We start from the raw sequence: 13,949 nt of genomic DNA, 5'->3' as shown, positions 1-13,949 counted from the left end.
AGCCGAGAAATGAGAGCTTATAAACAGTCGAGGTTCTAATTCTCACGTTTGCAGTCTATTGAAAAAAAAAAAGAAGGTAAATGTCATCATGACCATTACAATTCCACAGTAGCCTGCCAAGTGCTCCCGAGTGGCTCAGCGTCTCAGTGCAAGAGGTGTCACCACAGTCCCTGGTTCAAATCCAGGCTGTATCACATCCGGCTGTGATTGGGAGTCCAATAGAGTGGCGCACAATTGGCCCAGTGTCATCTGGGTTTAGCTGGGGTAGGCTGTCATTGTAAATACGAATTTGTTCTTAATTGACCTTCCTAGTTATTAAATAAAGGTAAAAAATATTTATATTTAAAAAGTGCAATATTATTTTGCTATTTGACAGATATAGTGACACTATCAAATGAATGCATTCAGTTGTACAACTGACTAGGTATCCCCTTTCCCTTCATAGGTCATAAGGAATTATAAATGAAGGCTAACAGATCATTTGACCATTTCGAGCTAAGAGTATGTTTAAATAGAATACAGCCTATATTTTGTGACTTCATTAGTGTATTTAGATCCACGTCAGTAAAAAGACAGAATATCTTGTGGTTTCAACGTGTCAAGTACGTCACCTAGATAGCTGCACGTCGTAGGGAGAGTGAGGAGAGATTCCACCTCTTGTGAATGAGTGAGGAGATTCACCTCTTGTGAATGAGTGAGGAGAGATTCACCTCTTGTGAATGAGTGAGGAGAGACTCCACCTCTTGTGAATGAGTGAGGAGAGACTCCACCTCTTGTGAATGAGTGAGGAGAGACTCCACCTCTTGTGAATGAGTGAGGAGAGACTCCACCTCTTGTGAATGAGTGAGGAGAGACTCCACCTCTTGTGAATGAGTGAGGAGAGACTCCACCTCTTGTGAATGAGTGAGGGAGACTCCACCTCTTGTGAATGAGTGAGGATTGAGACTCCACCTCTTGTGAATGAGTGAGGAGAGACTCCACCTCTTGTGAATGAGTGAGGAGAGACTCCACCTCTTGTGAATGAGTGAGGATAGACTCCACCTCTTGTGAATGAGTGAGGAGAGACTCTACCTCTTGTGAATGAGTGAGGAGAGACTCCACCTGCTGTTTTCTTTGAGGAAGACTCCACCTCTTGTAAATGAGTGAGGAGAGACTCCACCTCTTGTGAATGAGTGAGGAGAGACTCCACCTCTTGTGAATGAGTGAGGAGAGACTCCACTCTTGTGAATGAGTGAGGAGAGACTCCACCTCTTGTGAATGAGTGAGGAGAGACTCCACCTCTTGTGAATGAGTGAGAAGACTCCACCTCTTTGAATGCCACTTGGGGTCACTTCTCCAAAAAAGGGATTGAACCCATTGACGAGGAAGGCAGGGTTAAAAACAATCATTAGATACAGTCAACATAAATGGAGTCATAATTCACCCAATAGCATACTTTGTACCCGATAATACGGTCCTAAATGCTATTTTCTTTCCATGAAATTACTTTCTTTCGCAGTTGTTCATACTGCCGTTTCAATCTGTTCGTGGTGTTTTGTTAATCCAGGCATCTGGAGATACATTTCAGCTGAATACATTCAGTTGCTGACTGGAGGCCCTCCCCCCTTTCCCTTAATGAAGAAATGAATTATTTTTGCGTTTCTATACATTCTCCAAATGAAGGCAGGATCATTGATAGGAGTCAGTGTTTAAAGGTGTAATGAGGAAAATGGAGACATGTGCCAATCATTTTGGACCTGACTGAATAATGTCATGATGAGGCAGCATGAGTCACATCTCCATAACCCTCCGTGCTGTTGAGGCCCTACTCTCCACTAAGAGGCTGAACCCTCCGTGCTGTTGAGGCCCTACTCTCCACTAAGAGGCTGAACCCTCCGTGCTGTTGAGGCCCTACTCTCCACTAAGAGGCTGAACCCTCCATGCTGTTGAGGCCCTACTCTCCACTAAGAGGCTGAACCCTCCGTGCTGTTGAGGCCCTACTCTCCACTAAGAGGCTGAACCCTCCATGCTGTTGAGGCCCTACTCTCCACTAAGAGGCTGAACCCTCCGTGCTGTTGAGGCCCTACTCTCCACTAAGAGGCTGAACCCTCCGTGCTGTTGAGGCCCTACACTCCACTAAGAGGCTTTTGGCCCCTCCCCCCCCCTTTTGCCCTCAGAACATCCTCAATTCGTTGGGGCATGAAATATACAAGGTGTTGAAAGCACTCCACAGGGATTCTGGATGTCCTTCGGGTGGTGGACCATTCCTGATACGCTTGGAAAAACCCAGTGGCACAAACCGGTGCGCCTGGCACCTACTAGCACACCCCGTTCAGAGGCACTTAAATCTTTTGTCTTGCCCAGTCACCCTCTGAATGGCACACATACACAATCCATGTCTCAATTGTCTCAAGGCTTTAAAAATCCACCTTAATTAACCCGTCTCCTCCTCTTCATCTACACTGATTTTGAAGTGGATTTAACCGATGACATCAATAAGGGATCATAGCTTTCACCTGGATTCACCTGGTCAGTCCATGTCCTGGAAAGAGCAATGTCATAATGTTGTGTGCACTATTAAAATAACATCTTGAATACTCAGTATTATTTTTTTCCCTTAATGGCCCCGTATCCATTCAGGTTGTACAACTTATATACAATGCATTTGACACAACGGGTGTGTAAATATTTAGTGTCCCAAACAACTTGTGTTAAAAAAATGTGTTGCACAACCTGAGTACGTATGTGGACAATATTTTTGTTTTTCAAGTGGAAGTTGCCCTCCATCCAGCCCTCTTCCAGAGTAGGAGTGAGGAGAATTATATAAAATAAAAGGTGTGTGTGTGTGTGTGTGTGTCAAAATAGCATGAGAGAAATATATTGTTCCTTCATTGACATTTTGATTTGTGAGGTTCAACCAATTGATTTGTGAGGTTCAACCAACCTTTTGTTGGTGTCTCCATATTCTCAGAATGGGGGACATTGGCTAATCTGAATAGATAAAGGCCTGACAAAATACTAACTACATCCTGGGGTCTACATCCTGAGGTTTACATCCTGAGGTTTACATCCTGGGTTTGACATCCTGGGTTTTACATCCTGAGGTTTACATCCTGGGTTTTACATCCTGGGTTTTACATCCTGGGTTTTACATCCTGAGGTTTACATCCTGTGGTTTACATCCTGAGGTTTACATCCTGAGGTTTACATCCTGGGTTTTACATCCTGGGTTTTACATCCTGAGGTTTACATCCTGGGTTTTACATCCTGGGTTTTACATCCTGAGGTTTACATCCTGTGGTTTACATCCTGGGTTTTACATCCTGAGGTTTACATCCTGTGGTTTACATCCTGAGGTTTACATCCCGGGGTCTACATCCTGAGGTTTACATCCTGGGCTTTACATCCTGGGGTTTACCAAGCACCTCCAGTATCACTGACATCACAACAGCAGTCAGATAACTTGCAAAGGAAGACTCCAAGCCAAACGTACTGCCAGCTAAACTCATTGAACAGCACGTTTATTCATAGGGTCACAGTCATCATGTGACTCCCTAATGGATTACAATGAAAACCTTGTCGACCGATATAGGACACTTTTATCCAAAAGTGAAAAGGCTTTAAACTGCATTTTCCTCATGATGTAAAGTATGTGTCAGAGAAGTCAAGCTGGGACCCACTATGTCTAATTCTCCAAACAGGTTTAACCCATCATGTGGCGCCTGTCCTTATTCTCATGACATTAATGTAACGCACTTTAGGCGTAGTGGGCGCGGAGTCAGGCGCAGGAAGCAGAAGGTACAGAACAATGTTTTATTCCGACATAGAGAAAAATGGTCACGCCAATACCGGGCGCACATACAAGACCGGCCCAAAACCAGGACCCAACCAGTCCGGAGGAAAAACAAAGGGAAACGCACTACCACAAACATACACAGAGGAAAAATAAGAACAGGCGGGCCTTACCGGCTTAAATAGCCCAACTAAAAACCTAAACAAGAAACAGGTGTAACCAATAAGACAAAACCAACAGAAAAGGGAAAAGGGATCGGTGGCAGCTAGTAGACCGGTGACGACGAGCGCCGCCCGAACAGGAAGAGGCGCAGCGCCACCCGAACAGGAAGAGGACGACGACCGCCGAGCGCCACCCGAACAGGAAGAGGAGCCACCTGCGGTGGAAGTCGTGACAATTAAGGGCAGTGAAAACAATGAACACTGTATTTTGAGATATATCACTGCTGATCCATCCTATTCTAATCTCATTTTTGATTTAACCTTCATTGAACCTTTATTTAACTAGGCCAGTCAGTTAAGATAGGACCATGCCTCAGGACTACCTGACATGATGACTCCTTGCTGTCCCCAGTCCACCTGACCGTGCTGCTGCTCCAGTTTCAACTGTTCTGCCTTATTATTATTCGACCATGCTGGTCATTTATGAACATTTGAACATCTTGGCCATGTTCTGTTATAATCTCCACCCGGCACAGCCAGAAGAGGACTGGCCACCCCACATAGCCTGGTTCCTCTCTAGGTTTCTTCCTAGGTTTTGGCGTTTCTAGGAGTTTTTCCTAGCCACCGTGCTTCTACACCTGCATTGCTTGCTGTTTGGGGTTTTAGGCTGGGTTTCTGTACAGCACTTTGAGATATCAGCTGATGTACGAAGGGCTATATAAATAAATTTGATTTTTAGTTAAGTACAAATTCTTATTTTACAATGACGGCCTACAGAAAGGTCGTGACTGGGAAGACTAAGGAAAAACTGGAGCACAGGGCACACGCTGGTAGGACTTGACGGCAAACGGAAAACGCAGGTATACATACACACGGGATAATGGGGAAGATGGGAGACACCTTGTGGGGAATAGAGACAAGCACAAAGACAGATGTAACAGATCAGGGTGTGACAAGTCTTGAGTGAATAACCAAAAAAATCCCACGTTTGTATGTGCAATAGGTTATAAAAAGTATCCACAATTTACCGTGACCTTACGGTGAGAGCGACAGATGTCACGATGAAGTGAGACCAGATGACTGGTTGATTATTTACATTCTTTAATTCAAGTTCTCCCTGTACTCGTCTCCCTGTACACGTCTCCCTGTACTCGTCTCCCTGTACACGTCTCCCTGTACTCGTCTCCCTGTACTCGTCTCCCTGTACACGTCTCCCTGTACTCGTCTCCCTGTACTCGTCTCCCTGTACTCGTCTCCCTGTACACGTCTCCCTGTACACGTCTCCCTGTACTCGTCTCCCTGTACACGTCTCCCTGTACTCACGTCTCTCCCTGTGCACGTCTCCTGTGCACGTCTCCTGTGCACGTCTCACCTGTACTCGTCTCCCTGTGCTCGTCTCCCTGTGCTCGTCTCCCTGTACTCGTCTCCCTGTACTCGTCTCCCTGTACTCGTCTCCCTGTACTCGTCTCCCACGTCTCCCTGTGTCTCACTGTCTCTCCTGTGCACGTCTCCCTGTGCACGTCTCCCTGTGCACTCGTCTCCCTGTGCCTCCGTCTCCCTGTGCACGTCTCCCTGTACACGTCTCCCTGTACTCGTCTCCCTGTACGCGTCTCCCTGTGAACGTCCCCAATATGTCTCCCTGAAACGTCTCCCTGTAACGTCTCCCTGGGGGTCTCCCTGGGAATGTTAGCTGTCTCCCTGGTACGTCTCCCACAGTCTCCCTGTACTCGTCTCCCTGTTTGGCTCTCCTGTACACGTCTCCCTGTCACACGTCTCCATTCGTCTCCCTGTGCTCTCCCTGTACAAGTCTCCCTGTACTCGTCTCCCTACTCGTCTCCTTACTCGTCTCCCTGTACCCCACTCGTCTCCCTGTCTTCTACCTTTCTCCCTATGCACGTCTTTGACCAGTGCACGTCAAAACCACGTCTCCCTGAAACTCTCCCCAAAAGAATCTCCTGTAGCAAAAAGCACGTCTCCATGGAACATCCCAAGGTTGAATGAAGAAAAACATCAAAGGGGATCAAAACTGTGGAATTAAGCTGTATCTACACAGGAAAAACATAGCCAAATTTGGCTTTGTATTCACACACATCCATTCCCTGCTCTCAAGCAAGAGGGCTAACCTCATTATATCCCCATGGTCTTAATACCTTTAATATATTACGTTTTGACCAGTTCAAAACCAGGCTGAAACTCTCCCCAAAAGAATCTTTGCAAAAGGATTCTATCGCCCTTTCAGGTTGCAATGTGTTTTAAACATCAAGGAGTAAAACTGTGGCTTAACTGGGACCACTGCGGGTTAACTGAGACCTCTGTGGGTTAACTGAGACCTCTGTGGGTTAAGTGAGACCTCTGTGGGTTAAGTGAGACCTCTGTGGGTTAACTGAGACCTCTGTGGGTTAACTGAGACCTCTGTGGGTTAACTGAGACCTCTGTGGGTTAACTGAGACCTCTGTGGGTTAACTGAGACCTCTGTGGGTTAACTGAGACCTCTGTGGGTTAACTGAGACCTCTGTGGGTTAACTGAGACCTCTGTGGGTTAACTGAGACCTCTGTGGGTTAACTGAGACCTCTGTGGGTTAACTGAGACCTCTGTGGGTTAACTGAGACCTCTGTGGGTTAACTGAGACCTCTGTGGGTTAACTGAGACCTCTGTGGGTTAACTGAAACCTCTGTGGGTTAACTGAGACCTCTGTGGGTTAACTGAGACCTCTGTGGGTTAACTGAGACCTCTGTGGGTTAACTGAGACCTCTGGGTTAACTGAGACCTCTATGGGTTAACAGAGACCTCTGTGGGTTAACTGAGACCTCAAACCTGCCAAGAGAGGGCCGCCCACCAAAACTCACAGACCAGGCAAGGAGGGCATTAGTCAGAGAGGCAACAAAGATAACCCTGAAGGACCTACAAAGCTCCACAGTGGAAATTGGAGTATCTGTCTGTAGGACCACCTTAAGCCGTACACTCCACAGAGCTGGGCTTTATGAAAGAGTGGCCAGAAAAAAGCCATTGCTTAAAAGCGGGACACCTATCGACAACTTCCGGTGAAATTGGAGGGCGCGCAATTCAAATAAATTATCATAAAAAATATAGATATTAAACATTTAGCTACATACAAGTGTCTTATAGCAGTTAAAAGCTTCAATTCTGTGCCTCTCGGTGGTGCAGTGGTCTAAGGCACTGCATTGCAGTGTTAGTTGTGCCACCAGAGACTCTGGGTTTGAGCCCAGGCCCATGGGGCGGCGCACAATTGGCCCAGCGTCATGCAGGTTAGGGAGGGTTTGGGATATCCTTGTCTCATCGCACACTAGCGACTCCTGTGGCAGGCCGGGCGCAGTGCACGCTAACCAGGTCGCTAGGTGTATAACACATTGGTGCGGCTGGCTTCTGGGTTGGATGTGTGCTGTGTTAAGAAGCAGTGCGACTTGGTTGGGTTGTGTTTCGGAGGATGCATGGCTAATCTGCCTTTGCCTTCCATCCTGCTAGCTAGTGTTCAATTGCTGGAAAATAAATGGGATGAGCTGAAAGCATGAATATCATACAAAAAGGTCATTAAAACATAAAGATGTAACATCTTATGTTTCACCGAGTCGTGGCTGAACGACGACACTAAGAACTCCCTGTACTCGTCTCCCTGTACTCGTCTCCCTGTACTCGTCTCCCTGTACACGTCTCCCTGTACACTCTATAGACAGGATAGACCAGGTTATACACTCTATTGGTAGGACAGAACAGGTTATACACTCTATTGGTAGGACAGAACAGCAGCCTCTTGTTTACAAACTATAGTTTGGGCTTCACTGACATGTTCTACCTCTCCCTGTCTGTGCCTGTGCACAAGAACACTAAGGTAACCTGCCTTAATGACTACCAACCCTTAGCACTCACGTCTGTTGCCATGAAATGCTTTGAAAGGCTGGTCATGGCTCACATCAGCACCATTATCCCAGAAACCCCAGACCCACTCCAATTTGCATACCGCACCAACAGATCCACAGATGATGCAATCTCTATTGCACTCTGCACTGCCCTTTCCCACCTGGACAAAAGGACCCACTATGTGAGAATGTTATTCATTGAATACAGCTCAGTGTTCAACACCATATTACCCTCAAAGCTCATCACTAAGCTAAGTACCTTGTGCCTAAACACGTCCCTCTGCAACTGGATCCTTGAATTCCTGACGGGTCGCCCCCCAGGTGGTAAGGGTAGGTAACAACACATCTGCCACGCTGATCCTCAACACGGGGGCCCTTCAGGGGTGAGGGCAAGGCCAGGTAAGACTCCAACACCATCATTAAGTTTGCTGATGACATAACAATGGTAGGCCTGATCACCGATAACGATTAGACAGCCAGTCAGAGACCTGACCGTGTAGTGCAAGGACAACAACCTCTCCCTCAATGTGATCAAGACAAAGGAGATGATTGTGGACTACAGGAAAAGGAGGACAGATCACTCCCTATTCTCATTGACTGGGCTTTAGTAGAGGCGGTTGAGAGCTTCAAGTTCCTTGGTGTCCACATCACCAACAAACTAACATGGTCCAAGCACACCAAGACAGTTGTGAAGAGGGCACGACAAAACCTATTCCCCCTCAGGATCCTCAGATCCACAAAAGGTTTTACAGCTGCACCATCAAGAGCATCCTGACGGGTTGCATCACTGCCTGGTATGGCAACTGCTTGGCCTCCGACCACAAGGCACTACAGCGGGTAGTGCTGTTACAGCTTCTAGGAGTAGTGGGTGGAGGAGTCAGGCGCAGAGAGCAGGTTAGTTCCGAACGTGGATCTTTATTCCAAACACAAGGGCGCATGAAATAACCAGTCCGAACAAGCAGGACAAAAACTGTCCGGAAAAATAGAATCCACAAATAATCCAACACCATGAACAGAAAACAAGCCCGCACAATAGCCGACGGGCCGGAGGGCCTAGTGCCCTTAAATAGCCCACAAACAAAACGAAACTCAAAACAGGTGTGCACCAATCAGACCAAACAAACAGAAACAAAAAAGGGAATCGATGGCAGCTAGTAGGCCGGCGACGACGACCGCCGCCCGAACAGGAAGAGGCACCATCTTCGGCGGGATTCGTGACAAGTGCGTACGGCCTAGTACATCACCGGGGCCAAGCGTCCTACCATCCAGGACCTCTATACCAGGTGGTGTCAGAGGAAGGCCTAAAAATTGTCAAAGACTCCAGCCCCCTAGTCATAGACTGTTATCTCTGCTACCGCACGGCAGCGGTACCTGAGTGCCAAGTCTATGTCAAGAGGATCCTAAATAGCTTCTACCCCCAAGCCATAAAACTCCTGAACAGCTAATCAAATGTCTACCCAGCCCCCCTCTTTTACGCCACTGCTACTCTCTATTATTATCTATACATATTCACTTTAATAACTCTACCTACAAGTACATATTACCTCGACACCAGTGCCCCTCCACATTGACTCTGTACCGGTACCCCCTGTATATAACCTCCATATTGACTCTGTACCGGTACCCCCTGTTTATAGCCTCCACATTGACTTTGTACCGGTACCCCCTGTATATAGCCTCCACATTGACTTTGTACCAGTACCCCCTGTATATAACCTCCACATTGACTCTGTACCCCTGTATATAGTACGGTACCTCCTGTATATAGCCTCCACATTGACTCTGTACCGGTACCTCCTGTATATAGCCTCCACATTGACTCTGTACCGTAACACCCTGTATATAGCCTCCACATTGACTCTGTACCGTAACACCCTGTATATAGCCTCCACATTGACTCTGTACCCGTAACACATTGACTCTGTATATAGCCTCCACATTGACTCTGTACCGTAACACCCTGTATATAGCCTCCACATTGACTCTGTACCGTAATACCCTGTATATAGCCTCCACATTGACTCTGTACCGTAACACCTGTATATAGCCTCCACATTGACTCTGTACCATAACACCCTGTATATAGCCTCCACTGTATTGACTCTGTACCGTAACACCCTGTATATAGCCTCCACATTGACTCTGTACCATAATGACCCTGTATATAGCCTCCACATTGACTCTGTACCATAACACCCTGTATATAGCCTCCACATTGACTCTGTACCATAATACCCTGTATATAGTCTCCACATTGACTCTGTACCATAACACCCTGTATATAGCCTCCACATTGACTCTGTACCGTAATACCCTGTATATAGCCTCCACATTGACTCTGTACCGTAAGCCTCCACCCTGTATATAGCCTCCACATTGACTCTGTACCATAATACCCTGTATATAGCCTCCACATTGACTCTGTACCATTGATAACACCCTGTATATAGCCTCCACATTGACTCTGTACCATAATACCCTGTATATAGCCTCCACATTGACTCTGTACCATAATACCCTGTATATAGCCTCCACATTGACTCTGTACCTGTATATAGCCTAATACCCTGTATATAGCCTCCACATTGTTATTTTGCTATTGTTATTAACTGCTGCTCTTTAATGATTTGTTATTCTTATCTCTTACTTTTTTTGTATTTTCTTAAAACTGCATTGTTGGTTAAGGGCTTGTAAGTAAGCATTTCACTGTAAGGTTGTTGTATTCGGCGCATGTGACAATTAACATTTGATTTTATATACATAGAACATAGAATAATTGATCACTTTAATAATGTTTACATACTGCTTTACTCATCTCATATGTATATACTGTATTCTATTCTACTGTATTTACTAACTAGTCACTTTAATAATGTTTACATACTACGTTCCTCATCTCATATGTATATACTGTATTCTATTCTACTGTATTTTAGTCAATGCCACTGACATTGTTTGTCCTAATATTTATATATTTCTTAACTCCATTATTTTACTTTAGATGTTTGTGTATTGTTAGATACTGTTGGAGCAAAGTACACAAGCATTTTGCTACACCTACAATAACATCTGCTAAATATGTGTATGTGACCAATAAAATGTGATTTGATTTGTAAGTTGTCAAGGGGGAAGGATAATGACAATGGAAAAAAAACTTGTACAGAAATACAGAGATGAAGGAAAAGCAGAGGTACATTTTTTAAAAAGCATGGTAAAACACTGTCCCACTCCCAAACTGATATCATCCAGGAATATACACTGGGTACGACACTTCTCCTTCAGCTCTCCTTTTCCCTTCCCTCTCTTCTCCTCTCTAAGCTCATCCTCCACTCTCACCCCAATCTAGGTCAAGTGACCTCCTCTGTTGCCAATTGCATCATGGCGTCCCTCTTCCCTCCTCACCACCCCCTGGATTCTTAACATGCCTGCCCCATCTGGTGGCAGGGTGCTGGAACAACAACTCTGTGTTCCGGGCCAGACTGGGAAGTTTCTCTGGGTCCACAGGTAAATGGTGGGGAAGTCATTGGTTGGCCACACTCCAGGTGTCTGATCAAACACAGCTGGTTGAATGGTAGTGGTAGGGTTAGGGTTAGGTTAGAGGGTCCCCATTCTGCCCACCGGTCCGTACTCTGGGAGCAGAGTAGAGGGAGACTCTGGAGACTCTGAGATAGAGGGACAGGATGAGTTCAGGACCAGACACACTGTGATCTTGGAAATCAAAGATCTTTATTAAAACATTACTAGTTCTAATGAGGAGAACTATCATAGTTTTAGGAAGTGTGACAGACACCCACCTAGCTCTATGTCATCCTGATGGGTGGTGCTGAATGAACAGTGCCACCAGCAAGGTAGAGCAGGAACTCAAACAGCAGGCTGCTGTCCAATGGGAGGATCCGGGAGGGACGGACAGGTTCCGGGGTGTTTGAGGACTAAGGGCGGGGCCTGAGACTGTTACTACACTGTTACTGCTCCTAGACGGATAGGGACATAGACGAAGTCGGTTAGTGTGTGTTACTGCTAATTCCACAAAATAGCTTTATGTGGAAAATTGTGCAGGAAATATATTTCCCAGGATATTTAAGCTTGTTGGTGAAACCTAGTCAATTTAGCAGGAAAAACTGAAGACCTCAATACTTAATAAACACTTATTAATACCACATTGATTATGTACTACTTAATAAACACTTATTAATACCACATTGATTATGTATTGAGCAAACATCTCTTCAAACAATTGATCTTGGAAGTGTTATTGATGTCAACAAAATCCAAGACTTCCAGACCTCGTTCGCCTCTTTTATTAGAGATGACTGACTTTTTTAGTTTGTGAGACTTATTTTTCCAGATGAAGTCAAGAAACGTCTTACTGATCTCTTTACAGATAGAGGGTTTTACACTTAAAGATAATGAGGGGTAGACAAAGCGAGACAGTCCCTCTGCCTTGGACAGAATCACTCTCCCAAGTATAGAAAGAGTCCTTTGTAGCCAATTATTAAACATATAATTGGTTTTCTTAATTTTAGGAGAGAAATTAATATGTTGTCTGACTTAAGTGTTTTATTTTTTAATAGATGTATTCCTAAATATTCATAATATTATCTATTCCTTTCATTAATCGTTTGGCATAAACCAGAGCAATTAATGTGTAATGTGTAATCAATATTTAATAACGTAATTTGTCTCCAAGTGTCAATGAGAGAAGGGTCTTTTTCGAGCTTTGGAATCAGTGAAATAAGGCTTTCATAGAGGAGACCATTTCACCATTTTTAACGCAATCTTGAAACATAAACAGAAATAGGTAATCTAGTAACTTCCAAAACTGCCTAGAATTCAACTGACAGGCCATTAGGGGCCCATGTGAAACAAAATGGCGTCAGACTAGGCTCTCTTGCTTGAGCGCCTCCCCTTGCCTTGTCGGTGTTGGCGCCAACGTGTTGACGGTGGTCGAGACACAAAGTGCATTTTTTGTAACATTTTAGCCATGTAGCTATAATGTGCCCCATGTGAGGTAGCCAGACGAGTTCAAGATTCACTAGTCTGTCCTGTGGATTCGTTATAATGGCCGATAAGGAAGGTAACGGTCATGTTGTTGCTATGCTACTGTTCATATAGTGATGATACAAGCTTGCTAACCGCTAGCTAGTAGCTACACATTCATTCCAACGTTAGCTTGCTCGCGTGCTGATGCGCCGCTATTTCTACGGAAGCCTGGTCGGATACACACTTGCGTTTTGCCGTCTGGCCAAAGATACTCGTTTAGTGTGCGCGCTGACTTTACATTTGACGAATGTAGCTAGCGAGCTAACCAGCTAGTTAATGAAGGTAGCTAGCTAGTAAAGTTAGCATATATTCCCATACCTTGTCTTAACCTAAGGTAACTTTCTAGGTGTCATTGAAAGTCTGATCAAATTGTATTCGCTCACGTACAGTTTACAACAGGCATACAAAATATATTGTAATGAAACAGCAGGGAGCAGGTCTCGAACCCTCGACCTTCGAGCCCGAGGTCCGGCGCGCTATCGACTGTGCCGCAAAAGCATGCTCGTGCGGCAGGGTCGATTCCGCGCTTATAAACCCAGTTACAGTATTGAAATGGCTCCCTAAACATTGACTAAAGTAAAGACAGTTTCAAGTTCGATATTCAACGGATATTCACGCTTTCAAACCTCAATAGCTTTCAAACCACTTGAGCCACAGACTCCAAATAAGTGTCATGATGTTGGAAAAATTGTGCACAACATTGCACAGGTCTTGTTTTCACGATTTAGACATGAATTTGCTTTCCAAAGCTAATAAACACGTGAAAATGTGAGCAGCGTCTTGTAATTCCTAGTTGAATTAGTTAGGGAGCGTCAACAAAAGTACAACCTTTTAATACATTCAAATTTCAATAGCTCCATGGTCATGTGACCTACTTACTTCAAATAAGGTTCAGAAATGTCCACTGACTACTGTTCTATGTTGCACACCCTTAGTTTTTTGTCCATTTTCATTTTTCAAAATGTAGAATTTCAATAGCTCCTGGTCATGTGTCCTGGTGACTTCAAACAAGGTTCAGAATGTCCACTCAGTAGGCCTACATTGCATTCCTGATGTTTGTCTACTGTCATCTCATGCTATTAGACATTGTTCCTGTTCCC

This window comes from Oncorhynchus tshawytscha, linkage group LG31 (assembly GCF_018296145.1).
Source record: "Oncorhynchus tshawytscha isolate Ot180627B linkage group LG31, Otsh_v2.0, whole genome shotgun sequence".
In the NCBI taxonomy this organism is placed as follows: domain Eukaryota; kingdom Metazoa; phylum Chordata; class Actinopteri; order Salmoniformes; family Salmonidae; genus Oncorhynchus; species Oncorhynchus tshawytscha.
The sequence above is the reverse complement of the archived record's forward strand: the minus strand, read 5'-3'. Positions refer to the sequence as shown.